Raw genomic sequence first — 26,255 nt, forward strand, 5'->3', positions numbered from 1 at the left:
TCCTCCTCACTTTTACTCCCAACCCCGGGGGAACAGGACCAAAGATGATCTAGAAGAGCAGCGTAGACCCACAGGGTTTTCCTGCACGTCGCAGGCTCACTGGCACCAGCGAGCTGAGCGCTGGGCTCAGCTCTGATCATCCCCACACCCAGGTGTACATGACGCAGCCAAGGAAGCGCAGCGCACCTCTGAACCGTCCATTATTCCCAAAGAAAAGTGGGGGAAACTACAGCTGATCCTTCAACAACTTGGAGGTTAGGGAGACCCACCATCTGCACATCAAACTCCGAGTGTAACTCACAGGTGCCCCCTGTACTCGGGGCTCCGCATCCTCCATCCAACCAGCCCTGGGCTGCGCAGGCCTGCACTGTTTACCGCTGAAGAGCCTCCCACGAAGGGGGGGGGGTGGTCCATGCAGTTCAAACCCTTGTTGTTCAAGGGTCAGCTCTAATTCCCTTAACTTTTAAGTAACTCTAAGCCTTGTTTTATATTAAAACAATCTTATATAGTATGAAGGAGACTGTGACTTTTATGTGAATTTTAAAAATAAAACTCATGGGAATGAGGAGACTGGAGTTCTAGTCAGGGTGACGCCAACACAGGCAAGTAACCCTGCTCGATTCTGCAAAGACTGGAGTTCATGTCCGAAGACAGCTGTTCAGTGAGGAGATGAGGCGCCCAAGGACAAGTCCGGGGATGCGTGTGTGCACGTGTACATGTATACATGCACGTGTGTCTCTGTGCACGTGTGTGCGTGTACATGTATACATGCACGTGTGTCTCTGTGCACGTGTGCATGTATACATGCACGTGTGTCTCTGTGCACGTGTGTGTGTGTACATGTATACATGCACGTGTCTCTGTGCACGTGTGTGCGTGTGTACATGTATACATGCACGTGTGCGCGTGTACATGTATACATGCACGTGTCTCTGTGCACGTGTGTGTGTGTATACATGCCCGTGTGTCTCTGTGCACGTGTGTGCGTGTGTACATGTATACATGCCCGTGTGTCTCTGTGCACGTGTGTACATGTATACATGCACGTGTGTCTCTGTGCACGTGTGTGCGTGTATACATGTATACATGCACGTGTGTCTCTGTGCACGTGTGTGCGTGTGTACATGTATACATGCCCGTGTGTCTCTGTGCACGTGTGTGCGTGTATACATGCCCTGTGTCTCTGTGCACGTGTGCGTGTGTACATGTATACATGCACGTGTGTCTCTGTGCACGTGTGCGCGTGTACATGTATACATGCACATGTGTCTCTGTGCGTGTGTGTGCATGCCTGCATGTGCGTGTATGTATGCCTGTGTGCACTCGTGTGTGCATGCCTGTGTATACACATGTGTGTGCATGCCTGTGGCCCTAACAGGTAGAAGAAGCAGGCGGGGGGAGGAGAGAACTGGACACACGAATCAGACCAGCAGGGGAAGTATCGGTCCTGTGAGCAGCCTGTCCAGGCCACGTCACTCCCTTCCACGATGCCGCAGGTTCTCAAGGAGAACGGGAATTTGTCCCCATAACTTGCTCACGCCCGCTGCCCAGGGTCACACTCCACAGGTGGGTGCAGATGCCATGGGGGTAAAGCTGAGCTGAGGACGGGGCAGAGGTGGCTGGAATCCCAGCCCTGAAAGCCACAGCTCTAACCTTGGGAAACCACATGTAAAACAAGGAGAGAGCGGAGCCGCTGACCGGCTGTCAGGATAATGAAACAGTCGTTAGTCCAGGGCCCGGAGGGAGGGATGGATTTGGTAAACAATTTGCTATCCTCCAGCACCTCGTCTGTCAATGCCTTCCAAGAGAAACTAAAAGTATTTTCCCTTTGTGATGTCAAATATTAAGTCAAGGTTTCATTACATACCTTTATTTTTACTTATTAAAAAGTAAATAATACCAGATCAATCCATTTATTACACTTTTATCAGACAGCTCATGAGGCTAAAATTCCAGATAAACGTCTGGTAGAAAATATGAGCTTTGCAGAAACCACTGTATTCTTGGTAAAACAGGATAAACCAAAATTTCACTTTATCTTAAATTTAAATATAAAACAGTGGATGAAAATGCAGATAGTATCATCCAAAATGTATTGTTTTCTCTGTGTTGGAGTCCAAGTGACTCAAAAACACTACAGTTCCTTCAGGTAATGCCTTTCCCCCAGATCTGTAGGAAACAGAAAACTTTCCATGAATTATTCATCTTCAGATGTTTTTTAGTTTACTCCTAGACACTTTCTCTGTTTTAGGTGTTTACTATGAAAATCATCCTCTCTCATCTGTTCACCTATAAATAGGGACCCTAAGCCTGAGCTGTGACTGAAAACTTGGTCCAGAGCATTTAACACAGTAACACTTGGTTAGACTGGTAGGTGTGTATGTGTGAGATTAAGAATTAACTATAAATAAAAAGGAGGCTAATCTGATTACTCTGGATTTGAGACAGGCTGTAACTCAAACCTGCAAGTCCCATGGAGGTGAGGGGCACTGCATACAAAGCATCAAATCATAAATGATCTGACTTCCGAAAGATTTCTTCCACTAGAAATTCTGAATGATGACATATAATTAAGGATAATAATTAAGGATTAGTAAGGACTTAATCCTTAACAAAAAAGTAGTACAATACTTTCATAAAGTTATTTAATCGAATGTAATTTAAATCGAATGAGAGTCTTTCTGTAAATTTCAGCAAAAATTTGGTTAAAAGGCTTCAGCACTCTGCGGGCATTCAATGGGTTAGAAAGTTGCAAATATGACATTAAGAGTTAAAAGATCTTTAAGTGGAAAATTGCTCTAGCAGCTGTTTGAAAGGAACCCACATATCTGCATAATAAGTGGGACTGATTTGTTCCTATTCTTGCAGTTTTGAGAAAGGGAAATATCTTTAAAAAGGAGAACAGAAAAAAAAATCACAGGCAATGGTGCACTTTTCCTAAAACCACTTTTTGAAGAAGATACTCCTCAGCACAAAACCCCGGGGCATGTTTCAGACACCATGCAGCTCCCCAAAGGTGACTTGGCAAGTGAGAGAGATACCCCGTTTAGCCCACAATCCAGAAGACAAGGAGTCGCGGGCAGGACGATGGGGTCAAGGGGTCAGTGAGACAGAGCAGGTGAGGAAGCTCCCACCTGCCCCCAGACCCAGGGAGCCCACTTGGCCCTCCCCCTGCCCCCTTCTTTGGCCGGTGATCCTGTTGAATTCGTCACCGGGCCGGCAGAGGAGAGCAGGCAGGTCGCCGACGGGCAATTCAACCCTGGCAGCCTGAAGCCGGCCACGCGCAGCACTGACCCCACAGGGTCAGCTCACGCAGCGAACCAGCTGTTCCCTCCCTCCGATCTGCCCTGGGAGCCAGGGGGCCAGCCCGTCACAGGTTTCTGGTGATATTCTGAGTTACGCTTCAGGCCTTTCCCCTGAGATGGAGGTAACGAGAGGGCCCTTGATAGATCCTCAGCGCCTGGCACTGAGCAGTGACACACAGGTGCCCCGTGAACACGCAGCCTTGAACAGTCCAGCTTAACACCACCAACCAGGTGTATCCTTATAAACAACTTTACAGGCGAGTGAACTAGCACAGCTAAGGTAAGGGATCTACCCCAGCTTGCGTGATTGTCTACAAGAGTGGAGAGCGTAAGTGTAAGATCCGGGTTCGCGCCCCGCCCAGTGCCCCATCCATCCTTCTGCTTAGATGTGTGCGAATCTCAGGACAACGGTACTGGTGCACGCCACACGCATCACACACACGAACGTCCACATGGGTCAAAATATCTATAATTTAAAAGTCTTTTCCCAATGACCTTTAGCTCATGTGAGTGCCACGGACCACAGGGAAGCTTTGCTTAGCCAAAAGCAGGGTAGAAATGTCAGGCAAAAGATTTGCATCTTAATAGCTTTTGGGTGGAAAACTAAAGAAAGGGCAAAGTAAACTCAGCCTCTGTTAAGTTTATGACATCCACAAAAATTCCCCCTTTTATTTAACTTTGGAGACAAGTTCCCTATTGGACAAGAGTTAACCTTTTGGATATGGCCCCTGAAAAACCTCAGATGACTTTTACCCACTAAATTCGAAAGAAAAAGTGATAATTTCACAATTCTGTAGAAAGGAACTTTTCATAAAGTTCCCGAGCCATTTTATTAATGGTTTAAATCTTGATACCACAAAATACTACTCAAAAAATGTTTATTTTGTAATTAACATTTCTAGAGTTTATAGAGATTTCCCTTTCAGAAGACTCACTGTTTCTTTCTTATATTTACCCTAAATATATTCTGCCTCTAATGATTTCAATGATAGTAAAAACCACAAACGCCAGGTCCACTATCTGTGCCCCCAAAGCCACTGCACCCAACTCTTCCAATTTATTCTTAGTTCAAGCCAAAGGCTCCTCCTTCGGGAAAACAAACGCCAGTAGTAGGAGAACCTGTTCACACTGCGGGTGTGCGGTATGACTGTATGCAACCCAGACAACGTCTGTCTAGATTTCATTGTATGTGCAAGATTACATGAGACCCCATTGTACTTTCTTTGTCGTGACTTCTTTGTCACATACTAGGGCATCTTTATAGCGCATTAATAAAGGTTGCCGCCAGTGACATAAAATTTTCAAGAATATCTTCAGAGAGTAAACGAGTAATAATGAGGCCTGTGCCCATAGAGAGTAATAACCTTTCTTATCAACTTACTGGTTTGAAAAACAAATTTGACATATTTAAGGCCAAAATGTACTAAATACATTCGAGGTGAACACATAGTTCTAGTCTTTGAACATGTTTATTTCATTATTTTTTAAAAATTGTGTATTTTTGTCAACAATAAAACTGTGAGAGTGTGTGCATGTGTAGAAGAGGTTGTTTGGGGTTTGTTTTGGGTTTTATTTGCTTACTGATTAATTTATCAATTTTTAGAGCCTATTATACATGAGATCTTAGATGTATTTGACATCATCCGTGGAGAATTTTCAGAGCCTACGATTTAGAGAGTAGATTTTCTGCATGTGCACGTGTGCACCAGGACCCAAGTGACTGTCCTACGTGTGCTCCACACACCCTCTGTGCAGAGTAACTAAAATGTAAGAGTCAAGAAGTTGGAAGAGATTAGTTTTGGATTTGGGCTCAGTTTCGTTTTTGTTTCTGTCTTTTGTGTAAAATAAAGACATGAGACAATGGCCCCACCAAACGAGAGCCCATAGTACCTTCTTTGTTATGATTTCTTTGTCAAATAGATGGAGAGTTTCAGCAAAAAGTGGGAAATGTAAAATAAAAGACAAAAGGGAATGCAAGGAGAAACACATAACATCACAGATGAAGAATCCCTTCAAAGGGCTTATCTGTCAAATGAACACAGACAATTAAGGACAGAGTCGGTGACCTTGAGGACAGGTCAGAATTACACACACTGAAAGACAAAAAAAAAAAGAATGAAGGAAACAGAATAGGGCATGCACAAGCTATGGGAAAATATCCAACTGTGTAACATCATGTAATTATAGTTCCAGAAAGAGTAGAGTTCAAAAAGTAAGAGGGAGAGGAATATCTAAGAAATTAATGATTGAAATCTTACAGAATTAATAAAAGATAAGCCACATACCCGAAAGCCTAGAAAGTCCCAATAAGGATCATCTCCCACTCCACCCCCAAAAATACCAAGCCTATATGCAAGAGAGTCCTGAAAACCAAAGGTAAAGAGAAATCCCTGAACGTATGTAAAGAAGAAAAAGATTAGATACAGATGAACAAAGTTAAGAGCATTTTAAGCAAATCAGAAGACACTTTTAAATTAATGAAAAACCGAAATGAAAACTTTCAACCCAGAATTCTATACTCAGCAAAAATACCTTTCAAATACATAGGCAAAATAATATAAAGACATTTTCAGAAAAACAAAAGCTGAGAGAATTTAATGGCAACCAACCAGCACTGCAAGAACTGTTAAAGGATGAGAAATAATATACTGTGTGGTTCCTAAAAATATAGAAGCAAAAGGAAAGAGGGGTGAGAAATGTAAGTAGACTTGTAAGATTCTTACGCCATACCCCAAATGGCACAACATCACATAAAGGTACATACTGAGAAGTTAAAGATGTGCACTGAACAAACAATACAAAAAAAAGGTATACTTAATAATCCAATAATGGAGCAAAGTAAAACCATGAAACACTCATTTAATCAAAAAGAAGGCAAGAAAATTTGGGGAAAGGAGAACAATGTACGGATGGGACAAATGGAAAATTGGCAAGATGATAAATTTAAACTAAACCATATAAAAAATTATATCATATGCAAAATGTCTAAACACTCCAATTAAAAAGCAGAGATTATCAGACTGAATAAAAATGATACCAGATTCAACTCTATCATATCTACAGGAGGCCACTTTAACTATAATGAATGGATTTCATTTTATAATTTTCATTTAATAAAGTGAAAAATTTGGAATTATATATAATACAAATACTAATAGAAATTGGAGTACATACATTAATATCAAAAAAGTAGACTTCAGAATAAGAATTATTTCCAGAGATGAATAAGTACTAGAACAAACAGAAAAAGAAACAGAACCTATGAACTGCGCTATCAAATAACTTCATCTATTTGACATTTACAGAACCATCAACAAACAGCAGCAGAATATATATTTTTTCAAGTGCACATGGAGTGCTCACTAAGATAAACCATATTCTGGACCCTAAGACAAATCTCTACAAATATAAAGGGACTGACAAAGGGTGGACAAAAGTATGTCTCCACTCACAACAGAATTAAGCTAAAAATAAGTATCTAGAAATCCTCAAATATTTGGAAAGTAAACTACGTATTTCCTTGTAAACCAGTAAGTCACTGAAATAATCAAGAAGCAAATTAGAAAATATTCTGGCTGAATGCACACGTGTTGCATCCCCAAGGACCGCCCTTGTTGGGAGGTTCACCGTTAAGATTGATGTAGTCATGCTCACGGCTAAGAAGCGTCACGACGGGGCTGGGAGGAGGCACAGCTGGGTCCCAGGGACACACAGGTACAGTGCAGAGGACCCCCGCATGCTCTCACCCTCCCGAGGGGCTCACGGCATGCTCTCTTCCCCAGCAAAGGAGATGCAGCCCTCATATGACCCTTCTGCATCCGGAGCACATTAGAGAATGGAGCCCAAGGTTCCTATGGGGGCAGGTCACGTAGGCAGCCTCTGCCTGCCACACACCAAAATTCCAGATTTCCAGAAGGAGAGCAAGTGCTCAACAGAAGTCGTGCTGTTTGGACAAGGAGCCCAGGAACAGTGAGTTACCCTTATTAGCAAGAAAAGGGTAGGGACACCCTGAAATGCAAATCCCCAGGGGCCAGCAGGGGTCTGATTCTCTTGCAAGAAGACCTTTCTAGGGACCAGAAGTCTCAGACCTGCTCTCTTGACTCTTGTAAAACATAAAAACACAAAATGTAAAAACCTGTGGGAAGCAATTAAAATAGCGGTTACTTGCAAATGTGTAGGATTAAAAGCTTATAATACAAGCCAAGAAATGTCTCAAATCAACAGTCTAAGATTCCACCTTAAGAACCAATAAAAAATAAGCAAAGGAAGCCCAAAATCATGCTCTAGGAAGAAAATAAGAAGAACCAAGTCAGTGAAGTTAAAAACAAAATGGAATTAAAACTGTGTCCTTGTCAAGAACATTAAAATTGACAGCACACTGGAGAGACTTATCAATTAAAAACAGAGAAGTCACAAATCACCAGTATTATAAGTGAGAGAGGGAACAGCACTACAGAACCTACAGACTTCAAAAACATTAATAAAGGCTTCCCTGGTGGCGCAGTGGTTGAGAGTCTGCCTGCCAATGCAGGGCACACGGGTTCGAGCCCCGGTCTGGGAAGATCCCACATGCCGCGGAGCGACTAGGCCCGTGAGCCACAACTACTGAGCCTGCGCGTCTGGAGCCTGTGCTCCGCGACAAGAGGGGCCGCGATAGTGAGAGGCCCGCGCACCGCAATGAAGAGTGGCCCCCGCTTGCCGCAACTAGAGAAAGCCCTCGCACGGAAATGAAGACCCAACACAGCCAAAAAAATAAATAAATAAATAAATAAATAAATAAAGCCAGAAAACATTAAAAAAAAAAAACATTAATAAAGAAATACTGCAAACAACTTTATTGCAAAGAACTTTATAACTTAGATAAAAGGATAAATTTCTTAAAAGACACAAACTACCAAAATTTATCCAAGAAGAAACAGATAACCTGAATAGTGCTTTATCTTTTACGGAAGTTTAATTTGCAGTCAGAAAGCATCCCACAAGTAAAACCCCAGGCCCATATGGATTCAGTATGAATTCTACTCAACAGAAAAATAATACAAAACCACAGAAAGTTTATGAAATTGTAGAAGAAGAACACTTCCTAACTCATTTTTGAGGCCAGGATTACACTGATACCCGGATACCAAAACCCAAAAAAAAAAACCAAAATGGTGTTATACGAACAGAAAAATACAAACCAATACCCATCGTGAACACAGACACAAACATACACTGACAAAATCTTAGCAAATTGAATGTAGTGATATATGAAAGGATAAGATAGTGACCAAGTAGAATTCATTCCTAGAATGTAAGGTTGGTTCAACTTTCAAAATCATTCATGTAATTCACTAGATCAACAGCCTAAAAAGCATAGTGTCATCTCAACAGATGAAAAAGACTTTCCATAAAATTCAACATCCACTTCTGATAAAAATCTCAATAAACCAAGAGATGATAGGATTTTCCTCAACCTGAAAAAAGCATCTACAAAAAACCTATAGTAACATAGTTAATGATGAGTAACCGAAGCCTTTTTCCTAAAGATCAGAAACAAGGCAACTTCTGTTCATTACTGTACCTGTGTCCCACCCACTGTACTAGGACAAAACAAATACTGGAGTACAGATTCTGAAGGAAGAAATAATAGTATCCTTATTTGCAGACAACACGATCATCAATATAAAAAAAAGTCCCACAGAATCTATGATCCTCCCACTGTTTTGGTTGGGACAGCATGTATCTTTTCATATATTTATGACTAGTTATAATTCTTTTTGTTTAAAGGCAAGTTTAAATCCTTTGTACATTTTTTTCTCTTAGGTTTTTTTTTTTTGCAATTTCACAAGGTCTTTTTAAATTAAAAATATAGCTCTTCAACTATCATTTGTATCAGAAATAATTTTCTCTTTCATTGTTTTGAATTTGTTTATTTTCTAATTTATCTATTTTTTCCTACAAGATTAAAAAACATTTCTTCGTAGTCTGATTTGTCTGCATTTTCCTTATGGCTTCTACATTATAAAAGCCTTTCCAAATCTTAGAACCCTCAGAGACAAAGTTTAAAGGAATATATTCCTCAAAGAATGCTCACCATCAGATTTCCAAGAAACACAAAGAGAAATTATTAAAAACACAAGAAAATAAGTAATATCCCAGGAGTTAAGCAAAATTAGCAAACTGCAGAATCAGGCAATCAAAGGTTACAGATGTTAAAATTATTAATTGCAGAATATAAAACGAGTACATTTATAGATTTAAACATATAAAAGAAGTTACTGTAAGTGAAACGACAGAATAAAAAATTATCAAAACCAACCAGTTTTGACAACCAGGAAAGTAAAACTAAAGACATTACATGGAATGCAGCACAGAGAGACAGAGAAGTGGGAAAAAAAGACAGTGTGCTGGTTCAGTCCCTTCTAGAAGCAGACACCCACCCAGGGGTCCAGGTACACCTGTGAGGGGTGGGAGGAGTGAGAGCAGGCAGACAGGGCTTGGTGTGAGGTAGGGGTCTGAGGGCTGTGAGGCGAGGGGTGAAGGAAGGAGGGTGGGTACCATGAGCCTGGGACCCCAGCACAGCTCTCTGAACATCCCAGACAACAGGGCACCTGAGAAAGGTGCCTGTGAGGGGATCCTGCCCCAGGACTCCTGCTGGCGGGGAGGCAGCAAGCCAGGTGCTCTGGAGGGAAGACCTGAGTGCCCACCTCCACGGCCAAGCAGAGAGGCCGCAGACAGGGAGGATGCTTCAGATCCCATCACCTGCAGGTGGAATTCCCCACAAAGAGAACAGGCACTGCGGGGAGGGGCAGAATTCTCAGAGAAAGTGCTTGAGGACTGCTCGTAACTAACGCAGACAACACCACGACACTGAAGACTATGAAGAAGAAAAGGTCTTTCAGACACAGAGTGTAAACAGTCACCCGACCAGAATGACAAGTCCACTGATGGCCGAGTTCTGAACAGCAACAGTGAGAGTCAGAGGAAACAATACCTTCAAAATACCAATGAAAAATAAACTAGAATTCTGTAACTTTTTCAGGAAGAGAGTGTGGTAAAATGAGCGATTTTAGTCCTAAATAGACCCTCGCCACTGAAACCTCTAGGGATGTTCTTCAGGAAGAACAGGGATCCCGGAAGGAATGGCTGCGATAACAAAGGAACAGCACAGAGAAAACCGCAAGATGTGGGAAGAGCTTGTAGAAAAAGCAGTCCTAAGTCTGACTTTTGAAGTTAGAAAACAAGAGAGTACACATCATGTCAACAGCAGGGCACGAGTGGGTTGGAGCCGATGGGTTTCCGTCTCCCGTGGCCTCAAGGGTCTCCTTCCAGGAACCTATTCTCTCCCCTCTCGTCCACCTGGACCTGCTTCTATCGCACCTTCAGCTTTGATGAGCAGTTGCACTGGGTATAAAAGGCGGGACTAACAATGTTTCTTCTTCCATCAGCACCTTGGAAAGCACCATCCCACTGTCTTCTTCCCTCCACAGTCAGTGGTGAGATGTCAGAATCAGAAAGTGAACCACACAAGTCCAACCTGAAAACATAATTTATTGATGCATTTCTGACAAATGAGAACAAACAGCTTGAGAACTGGCGAGCCTTGTGGGATTTAGAAATCTGGAATTTTCTCCTCATGGGATTATAAACTGTGAGTAAACTTAAGTGCTAACAAGGATTCCTAAGGAACACAGTCAGCGTAGCCAAAGATAAGTGAGCCAGCAAGAAGGATCTGGAAGGGCTGGTGCTGATTTCCACACACAAAAGCAGACATTCATCATTAAATCCCTTCTTATGGGCATAGCTGCAAAGCCTCTCTGCTGATACAACAGAATATTGAGCAGAGATTCAACAATACTGACGAACGTGTCTAAAAAGTGTGAAAATTATCATTTTTATAGTGAGAAAATTTTAAATGCAGGACAAAAAGTGCATCTAAAGGATGGTTTTAGCTAATAGGATACATAGTGAAAAAAGGCCAGAAGAGGTGTATGAAATGCTAGGCATACACATATGTCCAGGTCACACTCTTTCTTAGGCTGTTCAATGTTTTACACACTTTCCACACTGAGGCAGGAATATTATGCTACCATTCACACAAATGCCAAAATGTGAAACAAATGTATTTAAACCAAAGGAGGTAATAGAAAGAGCCAGAATCCCACAAGGAAGGACGGGAGAGGGGGCTCAATGCAGCCTCGTCCACATGCTTGCCACGCGGGGCCTCGTGACCCTGCTTCTGATGTCCAGCTTCATCCCCCATCACCTCAGTCCTCCCCTCCTCCCTCCAACCCAAGCACAGCCTGAGGCTTTCACAACCAACGTGGTGACACCGCCGCGTGCCCGCCCCGTGGGGGTTCTCCCGGCTGAGCCACTGTTTCTCATTTTCCCCAGGACTGGGTTCCTTATTCCAGAACCCGCTGAGCAGACCCCTCTCAAACCTGCCCCTCCTCCTTCCCACCTGTGAAAATGGAAATTACAAATCTAAAAGCATTTTGATTCCACCTGATAAAAGTGAAAAGAACCTATAGGTCACAATGGAATTTGATAAAGCGTAGGAAGAAAATAATTTTAATGCACAAAGCACTTAAAATTTCAAAGATCTGGGCTGGTCCCCACCTACATCAGGAAGAGAACGTACAAGGCACATCACTCTTAGATGCAGCCAAGGTTTTGTATCTTGTCCTGACAGGAAAGCTTTTCAATTTTACTTCCACTCTTTCTTAGCTACCAGCTTTTCCCTCTTCATTCTATTAAGTATTCTGCTACTTAATATAACATACCACGCTATATATGCTCATATCAAATTAATAGTTAAACTACTTTATCCAATTTAGAAATTAATTTTTTAAATGTGATTAAATCTTATCTAAGCATTGTACTTCCCATTTATATCATTAGTTACTTCTTCCTATTTCATTTTGGTAGTTAGAACAAATCTATTTTATATACAGAGGAAGAGTATGTGAGTGATCATGTCATTATTCATCTTTTATTATCTTTTGTTATTAGCAATTTCAGATTTAGATTTTAATTTCTTAAACCTTAGAGAAATACAATGGTTTTAGGTGAATACTCTTCCAGAATCCTGAATGTCAATTTAGAATGTTTGACCTTATTAACTATATTAACATCAAAATATAAAATACATACATTTTACTTATATTGCATCTTAAAGTTAAAATTAAAACATTTTGCAAGCTCAAATTAATTTTTTAAATCTCTCTGGATTTTAAATGGACCAATTTCTTTTTAAAATGCCACTGATTTCAATCACAAGAAATTTTAGCTGTAAATCCTGGTTCCCACTGTATTTCAAATCCTAAACACCAACTCAGATAAGTGGCTTTAGAGTTTTTCTCTCAAGTGATTACAGGAAATTCACAAAGCTTCAGTCAGCCCAGCTTCACTAACATGTCACTTCTTTGCAGAATTTAAAAATATGCCACATTTTACATCCAAATCTTGCATTATGTATTCACCAGTTATCACTGCAATGAGATGGAGAGTAAAAGTTAAACAACAAAAATACTTTATTTACAAATAGATATTTAATATATAATAATAAAGGAAACTCTCCAAAAAAATCCATTCCAAATTTATTAAACTGATCTTATAATTTCAAACTGAAATTTGAAAATGTTCGTTTGAATTTGAATTTTTCAGTAAGCTGAAACAAATATACTTAGAAATACAGTTCTGAGGGAAAAGGAAAAATATTTAAAAACTTTAGTCTTCAAGAATTAATTGAGGAGAGCACCAGAATAGCAACTAACTGCTGAACAATCATCGACAAGAAGACAATGGAACTCACCAAAAAAGATATCCACATCCAAGGACAAAGGAGAAGCCGCAATGAGATGGTAGGAGGGGCGCAATCACGATAAAATCAAGTCCCATGACCCCTAGGTAGGTGACTCACAAACTGAAGAACACTTATACAACAGAGGTCGACCCACTGGAGTGAAGGTTCTGAGCCCCACGTCAGGCTTCCCAACCTGGGGGTCTGGCAACAGGAGGAGGAATTCCTAGAGAATCAGACTTTGAAGGCTAGCAGGATTTGATTGCAGGGCTTCGACAGGACTGGGGGAAACAGAGACTCCACTCTTGGAGGGCACACACAAAGTAGTGTGCGCATCAGGACCCAGGGGAAGGAGCAGTGACCCCATAGGACACTGAACCAGACCTACCTGCTAGTGTTGGAGGTTCTCCTGCAGAGGCAGGGGGGTGGCTCTGTCTCACTGTGAGGACAAGGACACTGGCAGCAGAAGTTCTGGGAAGTACTCCTTGGCGTGAGCCCTCCCAGACTCCACCATTAGCCCCACTAAAGAGCCAGGTAGGCTCCAGTGCTGGGTCGCCTCAGGCCAAACAACCAACAGGGAGGGAACTGAGCCCCACCCATCAGCAGACAAGTGGATTAAAGTTTTACTGAGCTCTGCCCACCAGAGCAACACCCAGCTCTACCCACCACCAGTCCCTCCCATCAGGAAGCTTGCACAAGCCTCTTAGACAGCCTCATCCACCAGAGGGCAGACAGCAGAAGCAAGAAGAACTACAATCCTGCAGCTTGTGGAACAAAAACCACATTCACAGAAAGATAGACAAAATGAAAAGGCAGAGAGCTATGTACCAGAGAAAGGAACAAGATAAAACCCCAGAAAAACAACTAAATGAAGTGGAGATAGGAAACCTTCCAGAAAAAGAATTCAGAATAATGATAGTGAAGATGATCCAGGACCTCGGAAAAAGAATGGAGGCAAAGATGGAGAAGGTGCAAGAAATGTTTAACAAAGACCTAGAAGAATTAAAGAACAAACACCTAGAAGAATTGAAGAACAAACAAACAGAGATGAACAATACAATAACGGAAATGAAAAATACACTAGGTGGAATCAATAGCAGAATAACTGAGGCAGAAGAACAGATAAGTGACCTGGAAGACAGAATGGTGGAATTCACTGCAGTGGAACAGAATAAAGGAAAGAGAAAGAAAAGAAATGAAGACAGCCTAAGAGACCTCTGGGACAACATTAAACGCAACAACATTCGCATTATAGGGGTCCCAGAAGGAGAAGAGAGAGAGAAAGGACCAGAGAAAATATTTGAGGAGATTATAGTCAAAAATTTCCCTAACATGGGAAAGGAAACAGCCACCCAAGTCCAGGAAGCACAGAGAGTCTCAGGCAGGATAAACCCAAGGAGAAACACGCCAAGACACATAGTAATCAAACGACAAAAATTAAAGACAAAGAAAAATTATTAAAAGCAACAAGGGACAAATGACAAATAACATACAAGGGAACTCCCATAATGTTAACAGCTGATTTCTCAGCAGAAACTCTACAAGCCAGAAGGAGTGGGACGATATATTTAAAGTGATGAAGGAGAAGAACTTGTAACTAAGATTACTCTACCTAGCAAGGACCTCATTCAGATTTGATGGAGAAAGCAAAAGCTTTACAGACAAGCAAAAGCTAAGAGAATTCAGCACCACCAAACCAGCTCTATAACAAATGCTAAAGGAACTTTTCTAAGTAGGAAACACAAGAGAAGAAAAGGACCTACAAAAACAAACCCCAAACAATTAAGAAAATGGTAATAGGAACAAACATATCGAAAACTACCTTAAATGTGAACGGATTAAATGCTCCAACCAAAAGACACAGTCTCGCTAAATGGATACAAAAACAAGACCCATGTATATGCTGTCTGCAAGAGACCCACTTCAGACCTAGGGACACATACAGACTGAAAGTGAGGGGATGGAAAAAGATATTCCATGAAAATGGAAATCAAAAGAAAGCTGGAGTAGCAATACTCATATCACATAAAATAGACTTTAAAATAAAGAATGTTACAAGATACAAAGAAGGACACTACATAATGATCAAGGGATCAATCCAAGAAGAGGATATAACAATTATAAATATATATGCACGCAACATAGGAGCACCTCAATACATAAGGTAAATGCTAACAGCTATAAAAGAGGAAATCGACAGTAACACAATAATAGTGGGGGACTTTAACACCTCAATTACACCAATGGACAGATCATCCAACCAGAAAATTAATAAGGAAACACAAGCTTTAAATGACACAATAGACCAGATATATTTAATTGATATTTACAGGATATTTCATCTGAAAAGAGCAGATTACACTTTCTTCTCAAGTGCACATGGAACATTCTCCAGGATAGATCATATCTTGGGTCACAAATCTAGCCTTGGTAAATTTAAGAAAACTGAAATCATATCAAGTGGCTTTTCCAAACACAACATTATGAGATTAGAAATCAATTACAGGAAAAAAACATAAAAAACACAAACACATGGAGGCTAAACAGTACATTACTAAATAACCAAGAGATCACTGAAGAAATCAAAGAGGAAATCAAAAAATACCTAGAGACAAATGACAATGAAAACATGATGATCCAAAACCTATGGGATGCAGCAAAAGCAGTTCTAAGAGGGAAGTTTATAGTAATGCAATCCTACCTCAAGAAACAAGAAAAATCTCAAATAAACAATCTAACCTTACACCTAAAGGAACTAGAGAAAGAAGAACAAACAAAACCCAAAGTTAGTATAAGGAAAGAAAACATAAAGATCAGAGCAGAAATAAATGAAATAGAAACAAAACAAGAGCAAATATTAGTGAAACTAAAAGCTGGTTCTTTGAGAAGATAAACAAAATGGATAAACCTTTAGCCAGACTCACCAAGAAAAAGACGGAGAGGACTCAAATTAATAGAATTAGGAATAAAAAAGGAGAAGTTACAACAGACACTGCAGAAATACAAAGGATCATAAGAGACTACTACAAGCAACTCTATGCCAGTAAAATGGACAACCTGGAAGAAATGGACAAATTCTTAGAAAGGTGTAACTTTCCAAGACTGAACCAGGAAGAAATAGAAAATATGAACAGACCAATCACAAGTAATGAAACTGAAACTGTGATTAAAAACAAAAGTCCAGGACCAGATGTCTTCACAGGTGAATTCTATCAAACATTTAGAGAACAGCTAACACCCATCCTTCTCAAACTCTTCCAAAAAATTGCAGAGGAAGGAACACTCCCAAACTCATTCTATGAGACCACCATCACCCTGATACCAAAACCAGACAAAGATACTACAAAAAAAGAAAATTACAGACCAATATCACTGATGAATATAGATGCAAAAATCCTCAACAAAATACTAGCAAACAGAATCCAACAACACATTAAAAGGATCATACACCATGATAAAGTGGGATTTATCCCAGGAATGCAAGAATTCTTCAATATATGCATATCATTCAGTGTGATAAACCATACTAACAAATTGAAGAATAAAAACCATATGATCGTCTCAATAGATGCAGAAAAAGCTTTTGACAGAATTCAAAACCCATTTATGATAAAAATCCTCCAGAAAGTGGGCATAGAGGGAACCTACCTCAACATAATAAAGGCCATACACGACAAACCCACAGCAAACATCATTCTCAGTGGTGAAAAACTGAAACCATTTCCTCTAAGATCAGGAACAAGACAAGGATGTCCACTCTTGCCACTCCTATTCAACATAGTTTTGCAAAAAACTATGTAAATAGTGCTGTCAGGTAGTGCTTCTTCTTTGGAAGAAGAAAAAGAAATAAAAGGAATATAAACTGAAAAGAAGAAGTAAAACTGTCACTGTTTGCAGATAACATGATACTATACATAGAGAATCCTAAAGATGCCACCAGAAAACTACTAGAGCTAATCAATGAATTTGGTAAAGTTGCAGGATACAAAATTAATGCACAGAAATCTCTTGCATTCCTATGCAGTAACAATGAAAGATCAGAAAGAGAAATTAAGGAAATGATCCCATTCACCACTGCAACAAAAAGAATAAAATACCTAAGAATAAACCTACCTAAGGAGATAAAAGACCTCTACTCAGAAAACTTTAAGACACTGATGAAAGAAATCAAGGATGACACAAACAGATGGAGAGATATACCATGTTCTTGGATTGGAAGAATCAATATTGTGAAAATGACTATACTACCCAAAGCAATCTGCAGATTCAATGCAATCCCTATCAAATTACCAATGGCATTTTTTACAGAACTAGAACAAAAAAATCTTAAAATGTGTATGGAGACACAAAAGACCCCAGATAGCCAAAGCAATCTTGAGGGAAAAAAACGGAGCTGGAGGAATCAGACTCCCTGACTTCAGACTATACTACAAAGCTACAGTAATCAACACAGTATGGTACTGGCCCAAAAAAGAAATATAGATCAGTGGAACAGGATAGAAAGCCCAGAGGTAAACCCACACACCTATGGTCAACTAATCTATGACAAAGGAGGCAAGGATATACAATGGAGAAAAGACAGTCTCTTCAATAAGTGTGCTGGAAAAACTGGACAGCTACATGTAAAAGAATGAAATTAGAACACTCCCTAACACCATACACAAAAATAAACTCAAAATGGATTAAAGACCTAAAAGTAAGACCAGACACTATAAAACTCTTAGAGGAAAACATAGGACGAACACTCTTTGACATAAATCACAGCAAGATCTTTTTGACCCACCTCCTAGAGAAATGAAATAGAAACAAAAATAAACAAATGGGACCTAATGAAACTTAAAAGCTTTTGCACAGCAAAGGAAACTATATACAAGATGAAAAGACAACTCTCAGAATGGGAGAAAATATTTGCAAATGAATCAATGGACAAAGGATTAATCTCTAAAATATATAAACAGCTAATGCAGCTCAATATTAAAAAAAAAAAACAACCCAATCAAAAAATGGGCAGAAGACCTAAATAGACATCTCTCCAAAGAAGACATACAGATGGCCAAGAGGCACATGAAAAGCTGCTCAACATCATTAATTATTAAAGAAATGCAAATCAAAACTACAATGAGGTATCACCTCACACTGTTCAGAATGACCATCATCAAAATATCTACAAACAGTAAATGCTGGAGAGGGTGTGGAGAAAAGGGAACCCTCTTGCAGTGTTGGTGGGAATGTAAATTGATACAGCCACTATGGAGAACAGTATGAAGTTTCCTTAAAAAACTAAAAATAGAATTACCATATGACCCAGCAATCCCACTACTGGGCATATACCCAGAGAAAACCATAATTCAAAAAGACACATGCACTCCAATGTTCATTGCAGCACTATTTATAATAGCCAGGTCATGGAAGCAACCTAAGTGTCCATCGACAGACAAATGGATAAAGAAGATGTGGTACATATACGCAATGAAATATTACTCAGCCATAAAAAGAAACGAAATTGAGTTATTTGTAGAGATATGGATGGACCTAGAGACTGTCATACTGAGTGAAGTAAGTCAGAAAGAGAAAAACAAATATTGTATATTAACGCATATTTGTGTAATCTAGAAACATGGTACAGATGAACCGGTTTGCAAGGCAGAAATAGAGACACAAATATAGAGAACAAACATACGGACACCAAGGAGGGAAAGCGGGGGCAGGGTGGTGGTGGTGTTGGGATGAATTGGGAGATTGGGATTGACTTATATACACTAATATGTATAATATAGATAACTAATAAGAGCAAATGATTTTTCCAAATGTGCTATAACATACACACACACACACATGCACGCACACACTGTCTCCTGTTTGTAATCAATTATATCCCACCTGGATCTTTTGTTATTAATCCCCCTCAAAAAAAAGAATTAAATGATAGTCATTATTCTACAGATATGAGTATCCTCCCTATTTTTCTCCCGACCTTACAGGTGAGTCACAGAGAAGTTGGTACCTGCTGACCGTCACACAGAGTCACCTGAGAGCATCCAGGCCCCAGACTCTGGGGTCACAGAGCCAGGGTACAACCGGGCAGCTGATGGTCCAGGCAGCCTCCCGAGACGCCAAGCTGAGCACTTATGATTAACACACACAATATTCTCTGAAGGTCGTGTCTCTCTTCCTCACAACAGCCATAAACATCTGCGATCATGTTTTCCGCGTGTCACTCTTTTCCTGTGCACACAGCCACAGTCGTACCCCCAGCAACAAGCAGCAGTCACCACTCGGGGCAGGAAGGAAGCACCTGTCGCCCGCCACCCGTGCCCCCCTGCCCCGCCCCAAAGCCTGCGCTTCCAGAATCTACCTCCTCTAGTGGTCATGGGAGGGGGAGCTGGGGGGTGCTCGCCACCACGCACCTTGTGTCTGGACCCCTTCTGTCCTGCTTTGTCCTCTCAGCTCCCAACACAGCTCCTAACAGGTGCTCAGACTTTGCTCTGTTAATGATGTACACGCATAAATGGTGTGCACGCAGGTGCAGGTATGTACACATCTGTAACCACAAAGTACTTTTCCAAATGACATTTAATTTTACCTTCATAAAGTCCTAACCCCTTCAGGAAAAGCCTCAAGGCTGTGAAAAAGGCCAGCTTGGTGCCACTTCTCCTGGCTGCCCTCCCCGGCAGGAAGGCAGTGAAACCTCTGGCGTTTCTAATGCCACAAATGCAGAAGCTGCTATTTGTCTACCTTGTCACACAAGCCATGACAGCCTGGATCTATCACCAAGACGACAGGACTAGCATTGCCTACGCCGAGCCCACACACCTTCCCCAAAGCACTGCTGCCGCCTCATGGGGTCCGAGCGTCCCCAGGTTTACAGATGAGGAGTAATTTCATGCTCCTCAGCACGTAACAAAAACTTAAGATAATTATAATGTGAAGAGTCAACTAATGGAGCCATTTGGTAAAGTATAATTATCTGAAGAGAAATCATTAAGGATAATATTCAGCAGGATAGAGATGAGAAGAGAATACGGTATATTTTGCCATTAACAGTTATGCTGATTTGTAAAATTGATATCAAAATGCAGCTATTATAAAAATATAAAGGCACAATTTTATTCAAACCCGAAATAGTTAATCAGGGATTCCCTGATGGCATAGTGGTTAAGAATCCACCTGCCAATGCAGGGGACACGGGTTCGAGCCCTGGTCCAGGAAGACGCCACATGCCGCGGGGCAACTAAGCCCGTGCACCACAACTACTGAGCCTGCGCTCTAGTGCCCACGAGCCACAACTACTGAGCCCCCGTGCCACAACTACTGAAGCCTGCGCGCCTAGAACCTGTGCTCTGCAACAAGAGAAGCCACCGCAATGAGAAGCCCACGCGCAGCAACGAAGACCCGATGCAGCCTAAAATAAATAAATAAATAAATAAATAAATAAATAAATAAATAAATAAATAAATTTACAAAATAGCTAATCATAAATATAAATTCTCAGTACAAGAGCCAGAAACAGAACTTCCTCCCTCTTACAGCATGACATACCATTAATTCAGATAAATACTTATGATTCAACAGTGCGTATCAGCTGTTACGTACCAGGCATGTAATTTGTTCACCCAGTCCTGCGTCTCTTTCTGAAAGAAAGGGGAACTTCCCCCCTCACTCACAAGCAGCCTCACTGGCAAAGCTGCAATCATGCCCTTGCCAAAGGCAATCATTGACTTAGACTGGTCCATATTTACACCTGAGGGTGGGATGAGGCCCATAAAACATACGGGCACCAGATACCCAGACAAACGTGGGTTCTGAAAGCAGGCGAGAAGGGGCGAGGCTGTGACTGGGAATGAGCAGGGCTGATGGAGGCTGGGACAGAGGCCAGGGACGGGGTCAACGTCCAGGGAGAGACGAGAGCGTGAGCAAAGGCCCTGAGGCGGCCTCAAGGGCACGAGCACATCAGACAGAGACATGAGCTGGCTGGGTGGTGCTGCCGTTGTCTGACATATAAACACAGAGAGAGAGCGGGGTTTCGGGATTAAGATTAGGCGGAGGATCTTGGAAGTGTTAACTGAACAGCCAAGCGGGGCTCACCGAGGCACCGTGTTGGGCATCAGTGGGTTAACCAGAGGCGGGCGAGGCCACCTGGAAACATACAGCGAGAAAAGAACCTACAGCAGAAGGTCTGTACACCGCACTCTGAAAGGCAGAGCAGAGGACCAGGTCCCCAAAGAGCCGGAGACGGAAGGAGGAAAAGCAGAGGGTCGGGGAGGGAGGCGTGCCAGGTGAGCCGTCAGCAGCTCAAACCCCTTGGAGGTGAAGCCAGAGGGGGCAGCAGGTCTGGGGTCTGGGGACACGGCGGCCTGAGTGTCGCAGGGACAGAGGTGAAGATGGTCAGCTGGGGGCAGGGACCACGAAGGGACAGCTCCAGGGGCAACACACTCGGAGGGAAAGAGTCAGGGAGGTGGGTTCAGCTCCCCTTCCACCTCTTGGATTCTGACTTAGCAAGGGAAGCTGGTCTCCCTTTAAAGAAGACCCGACGGCCACCGCACTCAGTTTCTGAAAGTCGTGTCATGCAAAATGTGTGCGAACGTTGTCAAATGTGACATTTATTGTCAATAGAAAGTGTTGTAATTCCTGATAGGAATAACTGGCAGTTATGTCACACTTTATAAATACAGATTATTCTCCTAAACACTAGCTCAATGAACAAAAATGTCCTAATGTAGAATCTGGGTGCATTCATGTGGTTATATTCTTACTGATATTAATTCATAAAACAGACAATAAAATATACACCTGCTGAGAGCATTCACATTCATTCTAGAAATGGAATTGGATTCTTACAATGATTTGTCATTCAAACTACTTCGATTAAAATATAAATAATTACAGTTACTTCTCTTTTAGTCAACACTTAAATGCAATTACCACTCACTGGAAGGGGAGGGGAGTCAGCCTTCAACTAAAATCAGCACAAGAAATAAAATAGTATGAATGCTAATAACACCATGAGATTTACAATACTGAACCTTACCATTTATATGATCGTATTTATAATAGTACAATTCAGCGCCATAGTACAATGGTATTCATCCAAATTTCAAATGAATTTTGATGCCTATCAAAACTAGAATTGCTGTCAAATGTCAACAGTTTAGAGTCAGATTTATTCACTCAGAATAATAAGTGTGGCTGTAAATAACCTGCAGACAGTGTTGAGTGCAAAGCGCCGAGACTCAGCCGCTCTGGAAACTCTCACAAGGTCATCGCCGGTGCCAGGGCTCCACGGCAGGGCAGCTCTGCGCCCACACGTAACTGGCCTCTTCTAACTGTTTCCAACAGGGCCTGCTGAGCGGTCCGCTAAGCAAGCTAAGGGGCACATTCACTTTTTAAAAGTCCTACTTCCTTGCTTAATTAAAACATAGCTAGTTAACAATATTTATGGATGTAAAACTACAGCCTCCGTAGAAAACAGAAACTGTCTCACCAATAATTTCAATTGAGAAATCACAACAGCATAACATTCGCCACACTTTTTCAACAGCCTTGAAGATGAAACGCAAGAGAGGAAGGAGGTGAGGCTGCGGGGAGGCCGGAGGGCGGGCGTCCAGGGCGCCGAGCCTCCGCTGCTCAGCGCAGGATGAGTGGGGACCTCGGTGGCCTGGGGGAAACTGACATCCAGTGTTCCCTGACAACAAGCCCAAAGCTCTCCAAAGGTACAATCTGAATGACAACATGCAGTGACTAGCTGATACTAAGGAAAAGCACTCGCCAGTCTAAACACAAATACTGTTTTCCATGAAATTCGCGTGCACTTTTCCACCAAAAGCATTTCTTGAACCTGCCTTGGTACATTGCAAAAAATACAGGTAGATTCTAATTAGCGACTTTCTGAGGATGTCGGAATCAGGTCTGAAGTGACTCAGAACCCAGACCACAGGTTCTTCGGGCGAGGGGGAGGCAGGGGACACACGGTTCCCCGTCCCCGTCCCGCCTGGAGCGGCCACCCATCACCCGTGTCCACGTGCCTCAGAGCGAGTGTCTGCTCCGAGAAGGACAGCGCGGGGGCCTGGGGTACAGAGACGGACCTCACGTGCCCGACGCCACCTGCTTCCTGTGGTGGCAGGCGAGCTGCTCTCATAATTCTGCAGCTGGGGTACCCGTGTGACAGAGAGGGAACCGGGCTATAAACTCACTGACACGAGCTCCCTCCCTCCACCCAGCGATAAAGCAGCTCAACGTCTCCATCTGCCACTCGCTCCCTTGACTGAACTCACATCAGTGCTGCCCTCTTGTCACCCTTCGTAAGTGTGTCTCCTGGGACATCTAGGGACATGGAACTAAATTAACGTTGAAATTTAAAAAGCCACATTTATGTTTATGTAGCTATACAGACATGTAGATATAAAAGGTCGCTGTTCTACACATGTTTGGTGAAATACGGCAATTTTTACATCTGGTATTTTCAATAAATAAGCACACTTTTTAAACTTGGATCTTGGAAACCTATCCAAGATAGGAAACCTATCTCCTGGTAAAATCAGGTAATTCCCCATCTTAAAATATGTGAATCTTGCTTATGACATCATAGAGATCATCAGAAATTCTACACTTGAAATCAAAGATGAGTCAGCAAGGATGAGAAACACGTGACAAAAGCCTAGAACAAACGGACATCCTTCCCCAGAGGTTACCTGTTTCCTTTAGCTCCCGCGATAACTCACATCTCTAACTAGATGACGAAGCGGTGACATTCCTAGATGCACACTTTAAATGACCTGACATGCTCTCACCTTCCAGTCGCCAAGCTCACCGTAAGAACTCACATATGACTGGCTCTCCCAGGCTTCCAGCCCCTCGACTGAAGCAGTGATGTTAATTAAAAACAGAAAATTGCGTTCAGCACAAACCAACAGCAGTGTTTGAACAGGAAAGCAGGACACCTTTACACACTGCACTGGTGGTTCTCCACCCAGCGGTTTAACCACAGGGACACAGGAGACTCAGGGACACAGGTATATGAACTGGCTCAACTTAGGGAATACATGTAACAGGGTACGGCTACCTAAAACGAAAGAGAAAAAGAAGTTCCAATCCTGAGCAAGAGACATTCAAATGTGGCCAAATTCTCATGATTCAAACCAGCAGTCATAAAGAACATGTTGTTTTTCTGACTTCAAAAAAAAATGTTTACAACTAGAAATATAATGGGTTTGAAACGACTTTCTTGTATGTCATCATTTTTCTAATTAGAAGCACTAAGTTCTCCTTCTTAACTGAAATGATTAAATAACTATGTAAACTCAATGATGTTATGGACAGTTACTGATAAGAAAAGCAGCAAATCTGCATGCTTGTCTAGACTCCAAGGATTCAAGTGAAAAATTTATGGCCATCAGAGGTCCACAGTGCAAAGATGTTTAGGGCCATTTTCCAGCCAAGGTTCCAGCCATGATTGTGAGCTATGAATGTCCCTGTTTTAAAAGACACATGTGTAGACAGAACAGTTAACAGATTTGTTATAAATGAGCAAGAGTCTGAGCTCTGCTGTAGGCTGGAGCACGCAGCATCTGAGCACACCTGATTACTTAGGACACCGGAGGGACCATTCCTGCTATTACGGGATCCGTGTTACTATTCCAACACTTGTCCTTTGGTGCTGACAGAACTTCCTGGCTGGAACACAAACCCAGTATGAGGCACATAGAATGCATCTTATAATCAAGGTTCTTATTACAAATAAGCACTAATTACAGCCTCAGCAAATGGGGTATGGAGCCCCTTTCTGAGCCCCCAATTTAGTGTCTTAATGGAGTCAACATTTAGCACCCTGGAGAGTACTTATTTGAGAACCTGCAGTTGACATATTTTTTAAAAACTTAAGTTATTGCCAATAACTCGTCCACGGGGTCAATTATGCAGTATGATCAATCCACTTGGTTCTTCCACTATAATTACGGTGGTTACACACAGGACGGCTGCAAGAACACCTCAAGCAGATGCGCAGCTCCTAACCAGCGAGCGCATGGCCGCAAGACTCCAGGCAGTGACAGAACTCCCAGCCTCTTTCTTAAGCAGTTGACTTCCGACTACCCCAAGCACGTCTTCCCGGTTTAAGGAAAACTACTCCGTGACAAAGTACTTTACACAATCAGCACGGAACTTCACATGAAATTTAATTTCAAGATTTTGTGGAAACACCCCAGAATTGTATAACTTGATGGAAGAAGCAACTGTCTCTACATAAGCTTTTTTTTTTTTTATGAAAATCATACAGTCATTAGTACTGCCCTGGTTTAGAAGCATCCTGACACACAGGAATTTACAAAAGCCTTCAACCCATAGTCTCCGAAACATTTCTCGGTTATCCTGAAAAGGACTGCTAGACACACGCCGGTTTTTATTGTCGCTCCCGGGCTTAGGGAGTCTGTGGGGACAAACCCGAAGGGAGGCGGTTCCAGCCGGATTAGTCAATCAGTCGGGGAGCCTCGGCTGCAGTTCCTAAACTGTTTCCAGAACACTCGGTTATGCTGGGGGTGGCGACGCGAAGGCTTCCAAGAACTTTTCGTTTTTGACTGAGCCACATTTCTGTTTTCCCCCAACAGTTAAGTTATTTAGAAGTAAGAGGGTGGAGGGGAGTCGTCTGCGGCAGGGATAAGAAGCGATGTCACACAGACACGCACGCACGAATCGGTATCACGAACTGGGCGTCCAGAGCTGAGCTGTCCCCTAAGTAGCGAGGCGCTCGGCCGGGGGGGACCCCAGCACCGGGCAGAGGCCCCCCCAAGACGGAGCTGAGCTCAGGAGGACGCCCGCCGCGGCCCCCGAGGCCAGGAGCCGCTCGCAGGGAGACAGGAGGGGCGAACCCCGAACCCCCAACCCTGGAGAACCTGGTTCCCACGGGCCACGGAGCCGCTGCACCTTCACGACGGGGAAAGGCAGACCCTACAAGTTTCCGTCTGGGATGCTGGGCCGGGAGGACGGAGGGTCAGGGGGTCTGCGCCCGCCCGCACGAGCCGCCCCGGGAGATGGAGATGGGGACGCAAGAGGGAAGGGGGCGCCGGGTGAGGAGGGGGCGGAGGATGAGGAGGGGGCGCGGGGAGGGAAGACGGGGCGCGGAGGAGAGACAGGGGCGCTGAGAAGGGGAGGGCCTGGAGGGAGAAAGGGGTGCA

General features: G+C 42.5%; 1 protein-coding gene across 4 annotated transcripts in view; it reads right to left on the minus strand.

Annotated features, from left to right (window-relative positions):
• SNTG2 (syntrophin gamma 2) overlaps positions 1–26,255 on the minus strand; it is a 209,999-nt gene that overhangs the window by 183,504 nt on the left and 240 nt on the right. The window lies entirely within an intron of this gene.

The sequence above is a fragment of the Balaenoptera musculus genome, chromosome 13, assembly GCF_009873245.2.
Source record: "Balaenoptera musculus isolate JJ_BM4_2016_0621 chromosome 13, mBalMus1.pri.v3, whole genome shotgun sequence".
Taxonomy (NCBI): Eukaryota; Metazoa; Chordata; class Mammalia; order Artiodactyla; family Balaenopteridae; genus Balaenoptera; species Balaenoptera musculus.